This window comes from Rhipicephalus microplus, chromosome 3 (assembly GCF_043290135.1).
Source record: "Rhipicephalus microplus isolate Deutch F79 chromosome 3, USDA_Rmic, whole genome shotgun sequence".
Lineage (NCBI taxonomy): Eukaryota > Metazoa > Arthropoda > Arachnida > Ixodida > Ixodidae > Rhipicephalus > Rhipicephalus microplus.
This window is the reverse complement of record NC_134702.1, coordinates 251,717,237-251,739,779: the sequence shown is the minus strand read 5'-3', so window position 1 is coordinate 251,739,779 and position 22,543 is coordinate 251,717,237.

Sequence of the window (22,543 nt, the reverse complement as noted above, 5' to 3'; positions counted from 1 at the left end):
TCATTTACATGTTCACATAAAAACTTGTTCAAGCATTTCAGAAAGTCAGGGGAGCTTGAGAGTGGCCAATATAAAACTCGAATAAGTAAAACAGCACTGTCACAAGTTAATCTGCACCTGAGAGTCTCTGGTACTTCACAATCAATCAATGAAGATTATCCAAGAACTATTACACAAAAATACACAAAATGTACTGTGCGTACAAGAAACACACCTAAAAACGAAACACACCAGCTCTTACACAATTACATAATTTTTTGAAGGGACCGAGAGGATGAGGTCACGTCATCCGGTGGTGTTGCCATTATAGTTTTTTTAAAAAGAAACAGCCTGTACACATTTGCTGCTTGAAACATCGCTTGAGACAGTGGCTGTTCGAACGGTTTTTTGTTTCAACAAAATAGTGACAATTTGTTGTATCTATATACCTCCGTACCACTAACTCAATAAACATGAATTTCAGCCCGTATTGATGAACTTCCAGAGCCATATCTTCTGCTTGGAAACTTCAGCGCGCATAACAGTTTATGAGCAAACTCGCAGTGCGATGCGCCAGGTCATCTAATCGAGCACATATTTTTTTTCTTCTGGTGAATGTCTCTTGAATTGCAAAACGTCAACATATTACAATATCGCTAACAACACATACACCTCAGTAGACCTTAGCATTTCATCTCCATCGCTTTTTAGGCTCCTCAAATAGAAAGTCATCAATAATCCATATAGAAGTGATAGTTTCTCTATAGTTCTTAGCACCACAATTGCAAACGAATGTCCACCACAGGTTCCCAAGTGGCTCACCCAAACAGCTGATTGGAAACAGTTTCAAAAAGTTACTCTCTCAACCTGGAATGAGATGAGTGCGTTTAGCATAGATGCTGCTGTGGATTACTTCACTGCTATTTTTTTTTGGTCGACGCTACAGCCAAATGTATTCCACAAACAAGTGGACTGTCGGGCAAACGACGTGTTCCATGATGGAATAACGAGTGTCGTGATGCGTGGAAGCAACAAAATAAGGCATGGGTGATATTTTGAAACTTGCCAACGTCCTATAATCTTATAAACTTCAAGAACATTAAGTTTTAAGGCAGAAAGACACGCCAACAAGCTAGAAAAGAAAGTTGGCATAAATTCTTATGAGGCATTACCTCATATACACAAGAGGATAACGTATGGAACAAACAGGTTGAAAAGAGTAGAAGGAAAACAAACATGTCTACTCTTTCTAGCAAACACACAAAGGGACAACTTAGAAGACCAGGCAAATTACCTGGGCGCACACTTCGAGCAAGTTTCGAGTTCTTCACACTACTCTCTAGAGTTCTAATGCTACAAGACAAGTGTGGAGAAACGTAAACTAGACACGAAATGTACTAAATACGAGGCAAATAGTCAAATATTCTGCTTCGCTGAGCTACAGGCATCTATCAATTGCTGCAGTGAGTCCGCCCCAGGATCTTACCATGTAATCATTGAAATGTTGAAGAACCTACCTCTAGAAACTCAAAAAAGCTCATTTTCCCTGTACAATGCCACCTGATTTTGCGGCATCATCCCTCCCTCTTGGAAAGAGGTCATAGTCATTCCCGTTTTGAAACAGGGCAAGGATTCATCCTTCGTTACTAGCTACAGGCCCATGACATTGATTGATTGATATGTGGGGTTTAACGTCCCAAAACCACTATATGATTATGCGAGACGCTGTAGTGGAGGGCTCCGGAAATTTAGACCACCTGGGGTTCTTTAACGTGCACCCAAATCTGAGCACACGGGCCTACACATGACATTAACCAGATGCCTTTGATATGTATATATATTGATACGCAACCGCAGGCACAGCCTGTCTGCAAGAAAGAGAAAGACGACATTGGTGGCAGGTTGTTGATGAACTGTCGCCATCTTGTTCGCCGAGCACGGTGCATCGTATTTAATATAATAAATAAGTTCCCCGTGACATTATTGGTGGAGGTGGACGACTCTCGTACCTAGATGGAGACGCGCAGTGGTCGCAACACCGGAAACTCTTCGGCTACTTCAACTGCCAGTGCCTCATCCCCACCAGTCTCTCGATCCGAGTCGACAACCTACGCCACCCTGCCACCCCTGCGGAATCCTGGAACTTTTTCCGCTGACGGCACCGTCGATGTTGACTCCTGGCTGCACTGGTACGAGCGAGTCTGCTACCAACCGCTGGGATCCCTACGCTCATGCTCGCCAATCTTGTGTTCTACCTCGACGGCGCGCCGCGGACATGGTTCGAAACCAACGAAGCCGAAATCACAAGCTGGGATCATTTCAAACTGAAGATCCGTGATTTTTTCGGCGATTCATCTGATCGTCAGCTAGCTGCCAAGAAGACTCTCGCCACTCGCGCACAGACGTCTACTGAATCGTACGTCTCATACATTCTTGACGTCTTGGTGCTTTGTAGCAAGCTCGACCAGCGCATGTCAGAAGAAGAAAAAGTTAATCACGTCCTCAAAGAGATTGCTGACGATGCCTTCAACCTGCTGGTTTTTACTAATGCCACAAGCATCGACACGATCCTGACAAAACACCGCCGTCTAGAACAGGCTAAAGCCCGCCGCGTCACCCACGGCATCACGCGCCTGCCGAACACAGCTGCTACTTCCTGTGGTGATGACGTCGTCCGCCCAGTTCCTCAATGTGACAACCTCACCCGCATCATTCGTCGTGAGGTCAAGGCAGCCCAACCAGTAGCTACTCCATTTCCAACGCCTGATCTTTCACCGACCACAATCTCACTGATACAAGCCGTCGTTCGTCAATAATTATCGAACGTCGGCCTACACCCCATTCAACCAGTCTACTCTGCCGAGCCGTTTTATCGTCGTCCCTCCGCTCCTCGATTTGGTTACAACTACTCTCGACAGCGCAATTTGTCCGAATGGCGTACACTGGACGACAAGCCCATATGCTTCAACTGCCGACGTGTCGGCCATATTGCTCGCCACTGCCGCAATCACTGGGCTCTGCCGGCACGCTTTGGGCCTCCTACCCAGCACCTCCCCCAATAATGTTACGGGTAACTTATTTAATAAATTAAATACGATGTACCGTGCTCGGCGAACAAGATGGTGGCGAACAAGATGGCGACAGTTCATCAACAACCAGCCACCAACGTCGTCTTTCTCTTTCTTGCAGACAGGCTGTCTGCAAGAAGGGCTCACTCGGCCCTTATAGATTGTTCATCCGGCTGTCTTGACCTTGAAATGCCTCTACTTTCTGATCTGACCAACCCACCCCAAAGTCGGCTTTGCTGCATTGATTTCGAACGCCTTCCGCCTAACTGTGTCACACATATCGACCTGTTCTCTACACCCCCTGTACCTGACGGCGATTACATGGTGGCACCAATTCATGCCGTGATGCTTAAGCATGGCGTCGCTGTTCCGCAGACCATTTTGACAATCGTTGAAAAACGCACATGCCTTCGTATTGTCAATTTTGCCCTCACTGTCCAAATTCTTCCACAAGGTATCTCTCTGGCCGAAATTACTACTCTACAAGAACGTACGGTTGAACCCTTCAGAGTGGATGATTGCTGCACCTCAGACCATGAACTAACTCTATCACGTTCATCGGGCATCGACTTTGACCACATGGTACCATCAGACCTCGCTCCTGATCAAGCGGAAGCCCTTCGTCACGTCCTGGAGTCCTATAGTGACATTTTCGACTTCACCAGCACGACTTTAAGTCGAACGAGTGTTGTTACTCATCGCATCAATACTGGTGACGCGAGTCCCATTCACCGACGTCCATACCGTGTTTCCGCGTCCGAGCACACAGTCATACAACAGGAAGTCGAAAAGATGCTTGCAAAAGACATAATCGAACCCTCTTGTAGCCCCTGGGCTTCTCCTGTCGTCCTGATCAGAAAGAAGGATGGAACATGGCACTTTTGTGTAGATTATAGGCATCTCAACAAAATTACGAAGAAAGATGTTTATCCGTTGCCTAGAATCGACGATGCCTTAGACTGCCTTTACGGTGCTACGTATTTTTCCACTATCGACCTTCGATCTGGCTATTGGCAGATCGCTGTGGATGAGATTGACCGTGAGAAGACCGCATTCGTCACTCCTGACGGGCTTTATCACTTCAAAGTTATGCCCTTTGGTCTCTCTAATGCGCCGGCCACATTCGAAAGAATGATGTACTCATTGCTCCAAGGGTTTAAATGGTCAACCTGCTTATGTTTTTAGACGACGTTATCGTTTTCTCGCCCACATTGGACTCCCATCTGAAGCGTTTATCGGCGATTCTTGAAGTTTATCGTCGAGCCGGACTTCAACTGAACTCGTCGAAATGCCACTTTGCTCGTCGTCAAATAACCGTACTTGGCCACATCGTCGATGCCGCAGGAGTCCGCCCGGATCCCGCGCAAATTCGCGCCGTCACGGACTTTCCTTTTCCGAAGTCAACACAGGACGTTCGCAGTTTTGTGGGCTTGTGCTCCTACTTTCGACGGTTTGTTAAGGACTTCGCAATCATTGCACGCCCACTCACAAACCTCCTGAAGAAGGACACTCCGTTTTTCTGGGGTGCTGATCAAGCATCATCTTTTTCCCAGCTCACGACGCTCCTTACAACACCGCCGATTTTAGCCCATTTCGATTCATCAGCTCCAACCGAGGTTCGCAATGACGCTAGTGGGCATGGCATCGGGGCAATGATAATGCAACATCAACGCGGACATGACCATGTTATAGCATATGCAAGCCGCCTGCTATCTACAGCCGAGCGCAACTATTCAATCACGGAACGTGAGTGTCTCGCTCTTGTGTGGGCATTCGCCAAGTTTCGCCCATGTATACTTATACGGGCGTCCATTCCGGGTAGTCACCGACCACCACGCGCTCTGCTGGCTGGCCTCACTCAAGGATCCCAAAGGACGCCTCGCTCGTTGGTCCCTACGATTACAAAAATACACGTTCACCGAAACGTACAAAACAGGGCGGTCACATCAAGATGCTGATTGTTTATCACGCTACCCTGTGGAAGAGGCTGCCCATACTGACACCTTTCCAGACCTTCTGTCTGTGACGCAGCTACTCAACCTTAGCCACGAACAACGCCTGGATGCTTCCCTGCGAACCATCACTGACAAGCTTGAGTCAATGCCTCGCGACGCATCTCTACAAATGTTCCTGGTAAAAGACGGCATCCTGTATCGCCGTAACTTCGATCAATATGGCCATGACATGCTCCCCGTCATACGAGCACATCTTCGTTTGACTGTTCTCAACCAACTTCATGACGCTCCTTTGGCGGGCCACTTGGGTTTCTCTCGCACATACGACCGTGTACGTCGTCGTTTCTTTTGGCCTGGTCTTGCCCGCTCTGTTCGACGCTACGTCGCCGCTTGTGAGCCCCGCCAGCGCCGCAAAAAGCCATCTTCCCTACCAGCTGGATTCCTTCAGCTGATCGACATTCCCATTGAACCTTTTTTTTTAGTTGGCTTCGACCTGCTTGGCCCATTCCCGATCTCCAGCTCAGACAACAAATGGATTGCTGTCGCCACTGACTATGCGACACGGTACGCTATCACACGAGCACTTCCGACGAGTTGCGCAACCGATGTGGCGGACTTTCTGGTATATGATATTATTTTAGTAAACGGAGCTCCACGCCAACTTCTCACTGACCGGAGCCGGATCTTCCTATCAGCTGTCGTTGATGAAATCCTGCGCTTTTGCTCTGCCAAGCACAAGTTTGCCACTTCGTACCATCCGCAAACGAACGGCCTTACGAAGCGCCTTAACCGCAGCATAACCGACATGCTTTCTAAATACGTAGCGGCCGACCACCAGGACTGGGACGTTCATTTGCCATTGGTGACGTTCGCATATAATTCGTCACGTCACGGCACTGCCGGCTATTCACCATTCTATCTTCTATACGGCCGAGAACCCACCCTACCATTTGACAGCTTGCTGCCCTCGGTCACTGAGTATGCCGGCGAAGCCATCGCGCGAGCCGACCACGCACGCCAACTCGCCCGCAGCCGCCTGCAGGCTTCACAGGAGCACCAAAGACCGCTCTACGATTCCCATCATCGAAACGTGCACTTTTCACCGGGTTCCCTTGTCCTCCTCTGGTCCCCCACTGTTTAGGGCTTTCTGAAAAACTGCTGTCACGCTACACTGGACCATACCGCGTCGTTCGCCAGGTGACTGACGTTACATACGAGATCGTTCCAGCCGATTCAACGTCATCATAGTCACCTTCGAGTGACATCGTGCACATAGCTCGACTCAAGCCTTATCACCCTCCTTCTACCGCATCCGAGTTGCTCAAGCACCGAGACGGTGCTTATGCCACCGGGGGGTTATGATACGCAACAGCCGGCACAGCCTGTCTGCAAGAAAGAGAAAGACGACGTTGGTGGCTGGTTTATTTATTTATTTATTTATTAGAATACCCTCAGGGCCCGTAGGGCATTACAGAGGGGGTGGGTACAACATATATAACACACAAGAAAAAAGACAAAATAAAGAAACAAGTATCAGATGCGCAAATCAGGAAGGCAACATAAGTCAACTAAAAATGTATAAGAATTCAAGCACATACAAGACAAAGATAGATAATGGAAACTGCGTATAGTTACAAGCATTGCTGAGAAATTGTTGTTGGTTGTTGATGAACTGTCGCCATCTTGTTCGCCGAGCACGGTGCATCGTATTTAATTTATTAAATAAGGTACCCGTAACATTATATATATATATATATATATATATATATATATATATATATATATATATATATATATATATATATATTGTCGCGGGTGATAAATGACAGGGGGTTTATTTAAAAACACGGACAGTAGGACTTGTAGAGACGCTCTCAGAGAAGGCCGCTAAGATTGTCGTCTTCTTCACTCTGCTGCGCTGCGCCTCTCGAGCGAATCCGCGTTCTTCGTTGTCGTCGCTATCTCGCCGCTAAATGCAGCTATGCACGCGGCATTACCCTCCCGCCAGAGTGAGCGTCGTCCCGACGCTCAACAGGTAGAGATGTGGCCATCGAGTGTTTACATCACTGAGAGTGGTAAAGTTTCATGCGGACCACGTGCACTGTTTCAGGCAGATGCTGGCGACGTTTTGAACAGGAGTAGGCGTAGGGCACGACTTCGTACGTCACGTCGCTAAGACGACGCAGAACCTTGTAGGGTCCGAAGTATCGGCGTAGAAGTTTCTCTGAGAGGCCTCGTCGTCGTACAGGAAACCAAACCCAGACTCTATCTCCTGGTTGATAGATGTCGAATCGATGGCGAAGGTTGTACCGTTGGGCGTCAAGATGCTGCTGGTTCATTATTCTGATGCGGGCAAGCTGCCTTGCTTCTTCGGCGCGCTCAGTGAAGTCTGCGGCGTCTGTCTCTGAATCATTGCAATCGTAAGGCAGCATGGCGTCAAGCATTGTCGTAACTTCTCTGCCATGAATTAGTGCGAACGGCGTCATTTTTGTTGTTTCCTGGCGCGCCGTATTATACGCGAATGTGATGTACGGCAATATTCGGTCCCAATTCTTGTGTTCTACGTCGACATACATGCAAAGCATGTCAGCGATTGTCCTGTTAAGTCTTTCTGTAAGCCCATTAGTTTGTGGGTGGTAAGCTGTCGTCTTCCTATGCGCTGTGCCACTGAGCGTAAGCACAGTGCGCAAAAGCTCGGCTGTAAACGCGGTACGTTTGTCTGTTATGACGACAGCTGGAGCACCATGTCTCAGAACAATGTTCTCAATGAAGAACTGAGCCGCTTCAGCTGCAGTGCCACTCGCAATTGCCTTGGTCTCCGCGTATCGGGTGAGGTAGTCCGTCGCCACTATAACCCATTTGTTGCCGCTGTCCGATGTTGGGAATGGGCCCAGCACATCCATTCCGATTTGAGAAAACGGGGTTTCTGGCACGGGCACAGGATGTAATAGCCCAGCGGGTTTGACAGGTGGTACCTTGCGCCGCTGACAGTCAATGCATGTTCGGACGTAATGTTTAACCTCTGCTGCGATTCTTGGCCAGTAATATTTTTTTTTTGATGCGTGTCAGTGTTCTGGTGAAGCCAAGGTGGCCCGCAGTGGCTTCGTCATGGCAGGCTTGTAAAATTTCGCTGCGGAGAGCTCCAGGAACTACCAGCAGATAGCTTCTACCTGTTGATGAAAATTTCGTTTTGTACAGAATTCCGTCCCGTAAACAGAATGACGATAACTTCTTCGAAAACACTCTTGGTGCATTGGCGGCTCGTCCGTTCAAGAATTCTATAAGCGAGTTGAGCTCCCGATCATCTTGTTGTTGCCGAGAAATGATAGCTGCATCAACAACTCCTAAAAAACCTGGGAAATCATCATCCTCTATAGCCGGTGACTCAATCGGTGACCTTGACAAACAGTCGGCGTCTAAGTGTTGCCTTCCGGACTTGTACACTACGGCCATGTCGTACTCTTGGAGCCGTAAGCTCCACCGTGCTAAACGTCCAGATGGGTCTTTCATGTTGGTCAACCAACAAAGAGAGTGATGGTCGCTTACGACTTGGAAAGCGCGGCCATATAAGTACGGGCGGAACTTCGCAACCGCCCAAACGACGGCCAGACACTCCTTCTCCGTTGCTGAGTAGTTGGACTCGGCACGTGTCAACGTTGTGCTAGCGTAGGCAACCACTCTCTCCACACCATCTTGGCATTGGACAAGAACAGCACCTAGGCCCACATTGCTGGCGTCTGTATGGATGGCTGTTGGTGCATTCTCGTCGAAGTGAGCGAGGACAGGTGGAGTTTGTAGACGCTGTCGCAGCTCGTGTAATGAAGCTTCTTGCTCTTCACCCCATACAAATGCGATGTCTTCCCTTGTAAGGCGGGTGAGTGGAGAGGCGATGTGTGCAAAGCCTGCTATAAATCGCCGGTAGTAGGCGCAGAGACACAGAAAACGCCTGACCGCTTTCTTATCAACAGGCCTTGCGAACTTTGGGACGGCAGCTGTTTTATCTGGGTCAGGCTTCACACCTTCGCGACTGATCACGTGTCCCAGGAACTGGAGTTCTTCGAAGCCGAAGTGGCATTTTTCCGGTTTGAGTGTGAGTCCAGCGGACCGTATGGCTTGAAGGACTGACAGTAGCCGCTTTAGATGCTCTTCAAGCGTGGCCGAAAAAACGATCACGTCGTCGAGGTACACAAGGCATGTTTTCCATTTCAGGCCGGACAGAATGGTATCCATTAGTCTCTGAAACGTGGCTGGGGCTGAGCATAGACCGAAAGGAAGGACTTTGAATTCATAAAGCCCGTCTGGCGTCACGAAGGCGGTCTTTTCTCGGTCGCGCTCATCTACTTCTATTGGCCAGTATCCACTTTTAAGGTCCATTGACGAGAAGTAGCGTGCATGCCGTAGCCTGTCCAAAGAGTCATCGATCCGTGGTAATGGATAAACGTCTTTTTTTGTAACATGGTTCAGCTTACGATAATCGATGCAGAAACGCAAGCTGCCGTCTTTCTTTTTCACGAGTACCACTGGAGATGCCCAAGGACTTTTTGATGGTTGGATAACGTCATCCTCTAGCATCTTCTTGACTTGCTGCTGGATTACCTCACGTTCTTTCTGAGCGACGCGATAAGGGTTCTGTCGGATTGGTCTTGCTGTGTCTTCCGTAATTATACGATGCTTAGTCAGAGGCGTTCGACCCACTCGTGATGTCGATGAGAAGCAGTCCTTGAACTGGTCGAGCAGCTCCATAAGACGGCATCTTTCAGTTGGTGTTAGACTCGGACCGATATCAACTGGTGGTGTATGTGGAGGTGATTGAACTGTGGCTTCCCCTTGCATTAGAAGACAGTCGTGAGAGTAGTCCAGCTCTTCGAGGTACGCCACAGCCGTGCCTTTACCGATGTGCCGGCGCTCATTCGTGAAGTTGGTCAGAAGCACGTCTGCGCGCCCATCCACTAAGCTGACAATACCGCGAGCGATGGCGATGCCTTGGTGAAAAAGAAGGTCAGTGATGCGTTCGACTATGGCGTTTTCATTACAGTGCACGGCGCAACACACGGAAACAAGACTACATGACAGTGGTGGCACGCAGACGTCGTCGTCGACCACACGTAACACCCTGGGTTCTTGGTCTGGATCAGTGGTCACAGACTTGTCAGCGGCAAATGTCATCACACCGTCGCGTATGTTGACCACAGCACCGTACTCTCTTAAGAAGTTCATTCCCAGAATCATAGGTTTGCAGCACTCCGGTAGGATCAGAAATGTGGCTACAAAAGCTACATTCTCAATAGTGAGTCTTGCTGTACATTTTCTCGTGGGAGTCATTATCTGGCCTCCAGCACTTCGGATATAAGGGCCCGTCCATTCCATCCTGACTTTCTTGAGTTCATTTGCCAATCGTTCACTCATTATGGAGAAGTCTGCACCCGTATCGACTAAAGCCGTCACTTCAACGCCGTCAATTGTCACAGCAAGGTCGGCAGTCACAGTTTTTTCGGCGAAGTCTTCATCGTCGTCTCTCACGTGTTTCGGCAGCAGTGGGGGTTTTTCGGCAATTCGACGGCTTGCAACCTTCCCCCCAGAGGTCGCTGCTTTCAGTTTCCTCGTCGTCGGCTGGGAGACCGACCTCTGACGGCGTCAGCAAAACTACGGCGGCTCGGTGAACCAAAGCGAGCCGGTGATGGTGACCGCGTCCGGAAGGCAGAAGAGCCTTCCCGCCTGCCAGCCTGGTCGTCGTCGATGGGGGCACGGCTTTCGTCGAACTGTCGGCGCGTAGCTGTAGGTGCACTACCACGGTATTCAGCTCGGCGATGTGGGCAAAAACGGTAAATGTGCCCTGGCTCTCCACAGTTGTAGCAGAGTGGTCGACGATCCGCAGTGCGCCATATGTCGGTCTTCCGCATATAGGGTCGCCTGACAGAATCCTGCTGAGCCCAGGCTGCCACAGGATACGGTTCGAGGTACTGCGGCGCTGGCATGGGCGTGGGTCGACGAATAGCGTCTGCATAGCTGTATCCGTTCGGCTGGTACGATACTTCTGGAGCCAATGGACGACGCACAGCATCTGCATAGGTATACGAGTTTGGACGGTGCGGTGGAGCGGAATATTGCTGAGGAGAGGCAAACGCTTGTCGAAGTTCATGGCGAACTATTTCAGCGACGAAGGCTACCGTGGACTCCTGCTGCGGGGGCGCCTGTGACTGCAATGTGTATTTTGCGTTCTCCTTCGCGATCTCCTCACGCACGATCTGTCTAATCAGGTGGCGTAGAGCAAACTCGTCGTTTGCGGTAAGTGCGGCGGCGCCTGCAGCTGCGCCGGTGACCGGGCGATCAGACTGTCGGTACCGTTGCTGTAGCGCACGCTCTATTGCGGTGGCCTCCCTGGTGAACTCGTCCACTGTTGTCGGCGGATTGCGCACAAGACCAACAAATAGCTGCTCTTTGACTCCCCTCATGAGATGGGTTAGCTTTCGAGCCTCGGGCATGTTGGGGTCCGCGCGGTGGCACAGGCGCACCATATCCTCAGCAAACATGGCGACGCTTTCCTGCAGCTGTTGGGTACGTCCTTCAAGAAGGCGTTGTGCGTTTTCGCGTCGGTCCGCGTTACCGAAGGTGTCCAGAAACCGACGACAAAACTCCTCCCATGTCGTCAATGTTGCCTCCCGGTTTATAAACCATGTCTTCGCGCCGTCTTCAAGGGCGAAGTATACGTGGAAGAGCTTTCCATCGAGACTCCAGTAGTTCGATTTAGCTACCCGTTCGAACTGCTCAAGCCAGTCTTGTGCATCTTCGTTCGGCCGGCCATGAAATGGTTCAGGAATGCGCATATTCTGGACCGTCACCTGTGCAGGACTCCTTGCCATTTCTTGAGTAGGGGTGGTTGTCGGAAGTGTTGCTCCCTTTAAAAGGCCAAATTCTGGTTCAAGACCTTGAAGGCGACGGCTTAAGTGGTGCACAGGCGTCGCCACGCGTGGCTGTCTTGTAGGGCTGGACTCGGGGCTTCTCACAGGGGTGCTGACCATGAGGTGGTAGTACCCAGCTCCTCCACCAGTGTCGCGGGTTATAAATGACAGGGGGTTTATTTAAAAACACGGACAGTAGGACTTGTAGAGACGCTCTCAGAGAAGGCCGCTAAGATTGTCGTCTTCTTCACTCTGCTGCGCTGCGCCTCTCGAGCGAATCCGCGTTCTTCGTTGTCGTCGCTATCTCGCCGCTAAATGCAGCTATGCACGCGGCAATATATATATATATATATATATATATATATATATATATATATATATATATATATATATATATATATATATATATATATATATATATATATATATATATATATATATATTTGAAAACATGATAAATCGCCGACTTATACACTTTCTCAAGATAAACAGTTTACTTCAGCCGTACCAGAGCGGTTTTTTAGAAGGTAGGTTCACAATGATCGCCTGGTACGTATTCAGCCACAGATTCGAGACGCTTTCGTTTCCAAAATGTTCTTTCTTGCTGTGTTCCTAAATATCAAAAAGGCTTATGACACGACATGGCGCTTTGGTATTCTTCGAGACCTCTCATAATTAGGTACACGGCGTGCAATGCTGAGCACAATTGAAAGTTACCTCTACAATCGGACGCCCCGTGTTCGAGTAGGCACAGTATTGTCCCGAACGTTTGTCCAGGAGACAGGGGTGCCCCAGAGTGCACGGTGTACTGAGCTGCACTCATGTTATTGTAAAAATGAATTCGTAGCGCTTTTTCATTCCTAGCATTATTGTTTACTGCACTTATGTAGATTATCTCCAGTTCGGCTTTAAGTCTTGTAGCCTAGCAATGTGTGAGCGGTGAGCGGCAGGTGCATCTGAGTTTGAACAGGACTTCCAAATGGGCAGATGAAAACTGGTTCCAAATGAATCCACAAAAAAGCCCGTGCGTCTTATTCTCTAGAAAGAGACGCATTTATTCCGTACCGAATATTGAGCTACATGGCCAGCATCTTTCGAAAGACATTGAACGTAAATTTCTAGGCCTAATCTAGGACACCAATCTAACCTTTATACCACATATAAAATATTTAAAATAAGTGCTTAAAAGCGACGAACATTTTAAAGGTCTTATCACGCTCTACTTGGGGTAGTGACAAAAAGTGTTTGATCAATTTGTATAGAAGCATCATACGTACACACCTAAATTACAGAGCCATACCCTATCAGTCTGTGACACCAATGGATTCAAGTAGCTATTCTGCATCCTGTGGTGGCAAGATTTCACTAGCGCTCCCTCGAGACACATGGTTGCAATTGCTCTTTTTACAATTTTAGAATGAGCTGCATGAAAAGGTAAAAGCTCTTTGCGCGAACGTGGATGATACGCCCAGCACACGTGTCGCTCCGAGAACACGATGCTCAAGTCTAAAAACTGCAATTTATTGTCAATGGGAAGCTCATGCCTAAACTAAAGGCCGTAAGCATGTTGTCTGACAAGTGCTAAAATATCATCCACTAAACTAGTGGTGGTCGTCCGAGGGTTAGCGTTTAAAATGACTAAAAAGTCGTCCACACGCCGAAAGACTCTCAGCACCTTTGCGTGTGTGGCTATATATTTCCTGCTTTTCTCCTGCAAATAAATCAGTTGCGAGTTCACGCTCTTTCTCTGTGATTATTTCTTCCTGTGGTGCTTTAGGCGTCTAGAATTACACCTCAGTATTCCGGAAAATGTCGGGCTTTCCGGTCATTTTCACTGGCTTGATTTCGAGGAAAGCCACAACACGCATGATGCCAATGCCTTCTTTTCCCGACTTCAGCTTCGATCCTTGATCGGTGGGCTCGGGCTTCGACTTTCGGCCCAACTGCGGTGATTGTTTCTTAGTAGTTACTCTGGTGTTTTCCACCTCCTCGGTGTCTTCTGGATTTCTTGGTTCGGCTCGTTACATTCTTTCGGCTTGGTCTGGAGCTTTTCGTTCTCCTTATTTTTCGTCTGCTCTGCCACACTTTTAAATGAGAAGCATTTCTTAGCGAAATTCAGCGACTTTGAGCGTATCTATCTATCTATCTATCTATCTATCTATCTATCTATCTATCTATCTATCTATCTATCTATCTATCTATCTATCTATCTATCTATCTATCTATCTAGCTATCTAGCTATCTATCTATCTATCTATCTATCTATCTATCTATCTATCTAGCCACCTAAGACTTTTAGCTCTCCAGGCTGTTTGAATAATGGTATCGATACCAATTTTTGCATGGCATACCATGGCAGTATGAAAAACATATTTGATAAGTGATAACATGAAAGTCATTATATATATGTCATGAATGTCATGATTTACATTTGATGGTCCTGCAGCTCTTGCGGTGGTTTTGTTCACATGGCATGTAGCAAAACTGGTATGGTATCGCACGATTGCATGGCGAACACCAGCGACAGACCCTAACATTAAAATTATAACATGCGTGCCATGTAACAACAGGACTACATGCCACGCTCATGCTGCACTTGCGGCCGTTTCATTAGCGTCACATATACCAAATTTAGTATTACAGTACGTGAATGGATGACGAAGGTATGATACTGGTGCAAACATCATAAATATTAGATACGTGTCATGTAACAACATGACTACATGCTACGCTCATGATGCGCTCATGGCCGTTTCGCTAACTTCACATGTATCAAACTCGGTATTGCGTGACGCGGACGGACGACATGGGTAAGTGACACATACAAACCTGATAATCACGATATGCGTGTCATCTAACATGACTACATGCCACACTGATGACGCGCTCGCGGCCGTTTCGCTAGCTTCAGATATGCCAAATTTGGTATTACGTGACGCCAATGGATGACGAATGTAGCGTGACTAGTGCAAACATGATAATCATGAGATGCGTGTCATGTGAGAACATGTCTACATGCCACAGTCAAGGCTCCATTACATTTCGACGTGATGCAGTGCGCTTGCTCGCCGACGTTCATTTCGTCGCGTCACGCCGGCGTTGCCACGTAGGCACCGGTACTCGCAGGCGCACGCCGCACTGCGTTGCTTTGACGCATGCGCGTTTCAGAGCGTCCAGCGTCCCTTCGTCACGAACAGAGGGAGACGCAGTGTTGTCTGGGTAACACATAGGCGTGAAATGCAGCATGTCGCATTTCGCAGCGGTTGCCATCGGGCCGCGCCGACGGACGCTAGTCACGGCTGGCGTCAGACTACAAAGTGCTCGTGTTTTGCTAACGTAGCGTCGCTGTGCCCAGCGTGCGCACGCGTCAACGCTACATAGGAGTACGTTGGGCCCTTCATGATGCACTCGCGGCCGTTTGGCTTGCTCCACATATGCCAAATTTCGTCTTACGTGATGTCAATGGATGATGAAATATATGACTGGTGCAAACATGATAATTGTGACACGCGCGTCATGTAAGAACATGGCAACATACCACGCTCATAGCATAGAGTTTTGTATCACGTGAGGTGAATAGATGACGAAGGTAAAGGACACATTGAAACATAATAATCATTACACGAAAGTCATGTACGGCACCATTTACGTCCACCTCGTAACGTTGTGCTGATTTTATAGTGACATATCAACATTTCTCAAGCTTGCTTCGCATATCATCGATCCCCACTGTACGTGAGATCTGCCAATTTTTTAGTATTCTTCCAGTAGCTTGTTTTCCGTTTCATCGTTTAGGCTTGGTTGATCTTCTGACTTTTTGTCTTCTGCAACCTCGTCCTCCTCCTGCTTATCCTTATGTTTCGTCTTTAGTCCACGACTTGCTTCTTCGTCTTCTTCCTTTTTTTTTCCTTCTTCGCCGCATTTTACTGCTTTTATCTTCCCCGTACTGAGTTTTTCTTTCACTCTCTCCGCATCACTGTCTTTTCTCGCAGCATCATATTTGGAGTTCGTCTACTCTCTTTTGCCTTCGGCTTCAGATTCGTCCTTGTCTTCTGGGTTTCCTCTTGCTCCAGCCAACATTTTGGGCTTCGCTTCTTCGCCTTCCTTCGGTGCCGGTTCTTTGCTTTCTCCGGAGTTTTTGACGTGTGGTGGGGCTTGTTTCAAGAGCAGTTTGTCGTGTCTTTTGTAAATTGCAGCAGGCGCCACCTATGGTTCCTGTAGACACTGGGCATCGCCTGCTTCCGTCACGGTGCTTCCGGTTGAGAGCAGACCAGAGCCTGTCACGTAAAACCTTGAGCCATGGCTGAAAAATGCACAACGAAAACATAGAAATCATTCCATTATGTCATTTGGGAGTTCCTCGAATGGTACCAATCCTTGCCAGCTGTAACCAGTGGGGTCTTGGCGGTTTTAACCATGTACACAGCTGGCAACTCGTGAGGTTAGACGTTCGACGAATATTGTCAATCTACTCGTGTGCCGAAGGAGCGTCTTCGGAGCCGTTGAAGGAACTGATGATGTGACTAGAGTCAGTGATCGCCCGGAACGTTGGCGCTGGTTTAAGTTTTGCTGCGCCGGCTAAACTTAGTCGTTCTAGCAGAGTTGCTAGCAGTCTGTCTTTTTCTTGAAACACTTGTAGTTCATGAGCCGTTATTGCGTCTCCGTGGTTGCAATCCACGTCTCTACCACCAATCGGGCTGACTCGTTCATCGATGCGTTGTATTTAGGGTTAACCAGTCTGAGCAGTAATATAACTCACGTTCACCCATCTGCAGGCGATTGTATGACCATCCCACTTCTGAAAATTTTGTATTCTCGGTGTCCTTGAAGCACACAAAACATTGTAAAAAGAGGATATTTTACTAAGCTCATTAGAAATCTATAAGCCATACAGGCTACAACCACCACACAGGCGAAAGCAGAACGAGCACCTCTTTTCCACGTTGTCGTTTTCCTTCCCTTTCACAACAGGGTACGTGCATATTGTGGACGTGGTAGCGATTCTTTAACACGGTGGTGCTGAATTTCAGGTTCAAACGAAGAGAAGACCCTTCTATCGCTCGCTGAAGAGTAGTAGCAGCTGTGCGAAGCTGGTCCGAAGTCGTAGCACGCGAGAAGTGAGCGTCCTGCATGTCGGCGAACGAGAATTGAAAGACTGCGTCGCAGGTCCCAACGTTTCTTGTTCCATCTTCAGGGTTGCGGTCAAGTAGCCGGTGGTTACTTTTATTTTATGTGATCTACCTCTTGTTTCGCAACTGTTTTGAGTGCATTGCTAACTGTAACTTCATCTCATTTCATGTGTGTTTCTTCTCCGGGCCAAAGTCCTACCCTCTGGTCAGCCTCTGTTCCCCCTCAAGATCTGCCCTTGGAGTTGTTTCTCCGCCTGGAACCCGTAGCGTTCCTGTCACTTTGGTGACGACCGCTGGTGGGTTCATCCGTATGGAGGATCCCAAGACAATCCAAACGGAACTTCGTGCGATCACTCCCCACTCCCTACTGATAACAGTGGTTTGTCAGTTTGAACGCGGGGGGATACTATGCTGCTCACCAGACAAGGCTTTTATCCAAGACCTTCTGAAGTGCACTCTTTTTGCATCACATCCAGTGATTTCTTTTGTCTCACCTCATCTAGCTTGCTGCAAAGAATTGGTTCGGGGAGTAGACGCAAGTCTAAGTGCCGCAGAAGACTTGGACGTCTTTTTCCCAGCAGATTTTATTTCTGTTTACTGCTGTACTAAACAGGAAAACAAACAGAAAATTTCCACTGAAACTGCAATTCATTCATTCAATCTTTATTTCCAACAAATCTTTTACAACCAGTTGGGGGGTTCCTCAAGCGAAAAGTGGTTGAAAAACCACTTGAGAGTGCCTGAGTCCCCACGTACATGGCAGCAGTTTCGAAATTAAAAGCTCTTAAAAATTTTGCTGTAGCGTAAGTAGGCAATTAAAACAAACAATTAGACGAATATTCTACAAGTACAACAGTAGAACAAATAGACACAGACCAAACGAATAACTACGTATCTGCACTCATGAATACACTGAACAGTATCAAAATAAACATGACAGAGACTGAAAAAATGCGATACATCAAGTAATGAAACATAGCATGATAAAAAGAAAGATACTAGGCCTGGGTGAAAAAATATTTTCGCAATGCTCTTTTTGTGAACATCAAAAAGTTGGGCTCATCATTTATATATTTATTAAGTAGGGATGGTTATGTATATCTAAGGGACTGTAGAAAAGAATTCGTGCGAGAACGAGGAACGAGCCCCCTGTCAATGCTTCGGATTCGTTAATCCGGGTGTTGAAGACTTATGTTTGATAAGTCTTTAAGAATTGTTCGGAAGTGTTCCTTCGCAAAGAAGTAGTTGTTAATGAGTCACCATGTGTAATCAACATGTGTTGCGTGCTGATTATTTTGTAGCGGTAAAACAAAGTACCAGCGGAAGTGCTGCGTGGGACATTTGCAATGTAGCGCAGTGCCCTTTTTTTTGCAATAAGTGAATAGTTTTTACGTTGCCTAAGGTTGTGGTGCCCCAGACAAGAAGGCTGTAGTTTATGTGCGAGGAAAACAAAGCATGGTGGTTTTGCACTTTAGCCTTTTCCGGAAGAAAGCGCTGACCTCGTGACAATACTCCAGCAGCACGCGATAATGATTTAGTCAATGATTCCACATGACATGACGATGTCATATGAGCGGAAAAAGTTACACCTAGAACTTTATGTTTCTCCACTACTTATACGTGTTTTCCCTCAAGCGTTTACTATTGGTGAAGATTAGTTTCCGTGCCCCTGGATCTGAAAAAGACAGCTTCCGTTTTTTTTTTCGCATTTATTCGCAGGCCATTAGTAGTAGACCACCGCAGTACACCTGATAATACGCTTTGGGCTTTGACAATAATCTCAGCTGAACTTTTTCCCGAAACAAAAAGACTTCTGTCATCCTCGTACAGTAGAAATTCAGCGTCGTTATTTATGTCGACATAATCATTTATGTAAATATTGAAGAGCATTGGCCCTAAGATGCTTCCTTGAGGCACACCGCAAGAAATAGTTTTATATGAAGAAAAACAGTTAGCGATTGAAACACACTGTTTCCTCTCGGACAAATATGAACAAAATAGGGAATTGGCTACACCACGTAACCCATAGGCGTCCAACTTGCAGAGTAAAATGCGATGATTAAGGGTCTCGAATGCCTTGCTATAGTCGATGAAGACACCCAGTGTAAGCTTTTTTTTGTTCAATGTTTTTTATTTTCAATTCTTTTTGGGTTAACAACGCAGTCTGTGTGAATTTTCCTTGCCTAAAACCATGCTGATTTTTTAAAAGTATGTTGTGCTTGTTAAGAAAACTACTCAGGCGGCAGAAAATTATTTTCTCTAATGTCTTCGAAAATACAGGTATAATTGGAATCGTTTGGTAATTATTAGCATCATTATCATCTCCATTTTTATATATGATGGATACTTTTGACATTTTAATGAGATTTGAGAAGCATCCTGACTGAAGAACTAGATTAATAACGTAAGCCAAACAAGGAGCAAGGAGGTCAATACGTGCTTAATCGCTTCAACCTGAAATCCGTTGACATCAACAGCTTTGCTGTTTTTTAAAGATAAGAATGTGCGCAATATTTCTGCTTCATCTGTGGGTGCGAAAAACATTGTGTCTTAATTGTGGTAAGAAATCTGAGCATGGGCAGTGCTTCCCAGTGGTTGTACTGTATTAGCAGAGTGCTCACTAAAATGCTCGACTAGATGATACCTGTTTACAGTTATTCCGCTAAAGTATTCTGAACAGCATTGCTGTTTAGGGCCTGACTGATTGCTTTCCAAACCTGATTGGCGCGCCGTAGATAGATCTTATAAAACATGTGGTCATAGTAAGAGGTTTTTGCCTTGTTTAATGACACAGTTAGTTTATTCCTGTAGGCTTTAAAGACATCAAAGTCCGCAGTGTCTCTTGTACGCAAAAGTTTCTTGAACAGTTGAGTTTTTTTCTTGATCATTTTGAGGTGTTCTCGCCCTACCCAAGGTTTTCTTATTTTTCTGTTAGGCTTAGCGTTTATGTAAGGAAAACATGTATTGTAATGATTCCTGAACATAGACACGAATTCACGATAGCTCTCATTTGGGTTCATACGAACATAAACAGAAGACCGATGTTCTTTCAGAATCAGCCTACGGAATTGATTCATATTTTCGTTGTCACATTCCCTGGAACGGATCGCCTTTCGGAGATCAAGGCATGGCCGCTTATCTATAGGGTCGAAGCTTTAGCTCCTCTTCCGTTGCAATGTTCTAAATGCTGGCGCTTTGGACACAGTACTAAAGGCTGTCGATTGGACACTCGATGTCGCATATGCGGGGCCATATATGGGCTGGTCATAGTACTGCTGAGTGCCATTCAGACAATAAGATATGCTGTTTTTGCAAGGCAAATCACGCTGCATACGATCTTAACTGCCCTGCAAGATCAAAGGAACTTCAGGTGATTGAAATCATTGAAAGGAGACGATGCTCTCGTAGAGAAGCAATGGCAGAAATTCAAAGCAGGAATCAGGGTTTTGCCGGCATAGCAGCTCGTCCACCTCTTGCTATGGATGCATTGCTTTCTCAGTCCATTTCAGCTATGGTAGGAAAAGCCGTAGAAAAAGTATTAGAAAACATTTTACTCAATCTGTCGTACTCACTCAATAATATTATGGATTCACAGATGTCCGGCGTATCTGATCAAATAACTGAGCGTGTCTAACCTCCTAGTGCTTCAATTAATAAGCCGGCCGAACATTAGACAGATAGATGCCTTTATCGATAATGAAGCGAGGTCTTCCCGATCTAACACAACTGAGCAGGAAAGTATATCTGATTCAGGATCAATAAGTAGTCGGGATGTAGATATGGATGCTTGCCTTTTGAAATGCACCAGATCACCTACTAGCAAATTTAATAATTCTTCTCATCCAAGAACAAAAAGAGTGTGAAAAAACCTAGGACTAAAGCGGACTTCAAAAAAGACAGTATTTTTGATCAAAGAGTTGCTACGGCTTGCTTATTATCATAGGGTGCCTTAAAGTACTTCAGGGGAACTGCCATTCAATTCTTTATGCAACTACAGACTTATTATATCTACATTTTCAACAATCTACAGACGTCATAATGCTACAAGAGACTCGGTTGTCTGCTGATCAAAACTTCTATCTAACCTGCAGAACCGTGCAAACCTGCAAACCTGCAGAACCGTGCTGTACGTTTTATTTTTTCTGATTATTCACGTCCCACCAGCGTCACTTCATTGAAACTTCGCGCCGAACTGGAACTTTTATCACATCGCCGTAAAATTGCTCGCTTATCACTACTTCATGAGCTCTACCATCACACATCACCTCACAAGGACTTCTTTAGGCCACCTTCTGCTCTCTTTCCACGCCGCAATCATCCCTCTAAAATCGAACGCTTCCCTTGTCGCACATTTCAGTATGCTAGATCCTTCATACCGCGCACAATAACCGAGTGGAATGACTCACCATCAAACATTGCAACCGTCACCGATATCACTGTATTTCAGAACCTACTAGACATAAATGCAAACATGTACACCTTTCGCGGTATCCCCCCCCTCTTTCTTCTGCATACCGTGTTTTCTGTATAAACTGTGTATGTTCATGGTTCGTTTTATTTTTGCTGTGTTTGCCTAATTCAGTATTTCACACGTGCTATTGATGATGTTGTCATTTCTTTATGCTTTAATGGCGAGTGTGCTTGTAGTAAGCTGGATTGCGTTTTATTTATGCCAAGTCTCCGTACACCGAGCGTTACTCGGTGTACGGAGACTTGGCACGTACCTTGTTCTCGCACAAACTATGGATTTGAAACACTACGTTACCGCCTTCCAAGTGTGATGAACAAATGGAAACTAACAACTGGTAATCTGCGTATATTGTCTAAAACTGAAATGTTAAATCGGATGGGCTGATTGTGTTGTAAATGAATGTTGGGTGATTTCTGTAATGGTTATTCTGTTTTTATTCTCTCATACATTGCTTTGTAATGAATATTTTTGTATGTATTTCAGAGTTGTCATTCTATTATTTGCTGTCATGGGCCACATGCGTGTTTCTTTTTGTATTGTCGCTTTCCGCTGCCTGTAATTTTTGTATTTTTGTAAATTTGTAGTTTAAATTTTTTTCTGGGTGAAGGGGCCAGTCAAGCTGTGAAAGGCAGCTTTTTTCCCTTCGCACCAAACCACGTATACAGTGTATTTCGGTGTACTTGTCACGTGGTTAAATAAACTCAAACTCAAACTCATTGTACTCTTGTGACTCCATTTCCATCCTTGTTCCGATTACTTTAGAAATATTTCATAGTTTCATTGTTGTTTCACTCATGATACCTTACCTTCGTATTATTTATTCTGATTATTAAGGACTATGCGGTAATATTATTGACTTTATGTTAACTCTAATCTATTTAGCAGCTGTATAGTGTTTAGTTCGCGTGTTTCTGGCCCTGTTAATCATTTCATGTACCTGTATGCGTTATAGTCCCCCACCCCCCTATGTAATACCCTCCTGTGAGAGAGCCTTTAGGGGTATTCTGAATAAATTCTGAATAAATAAAAAACTATCAGTGTT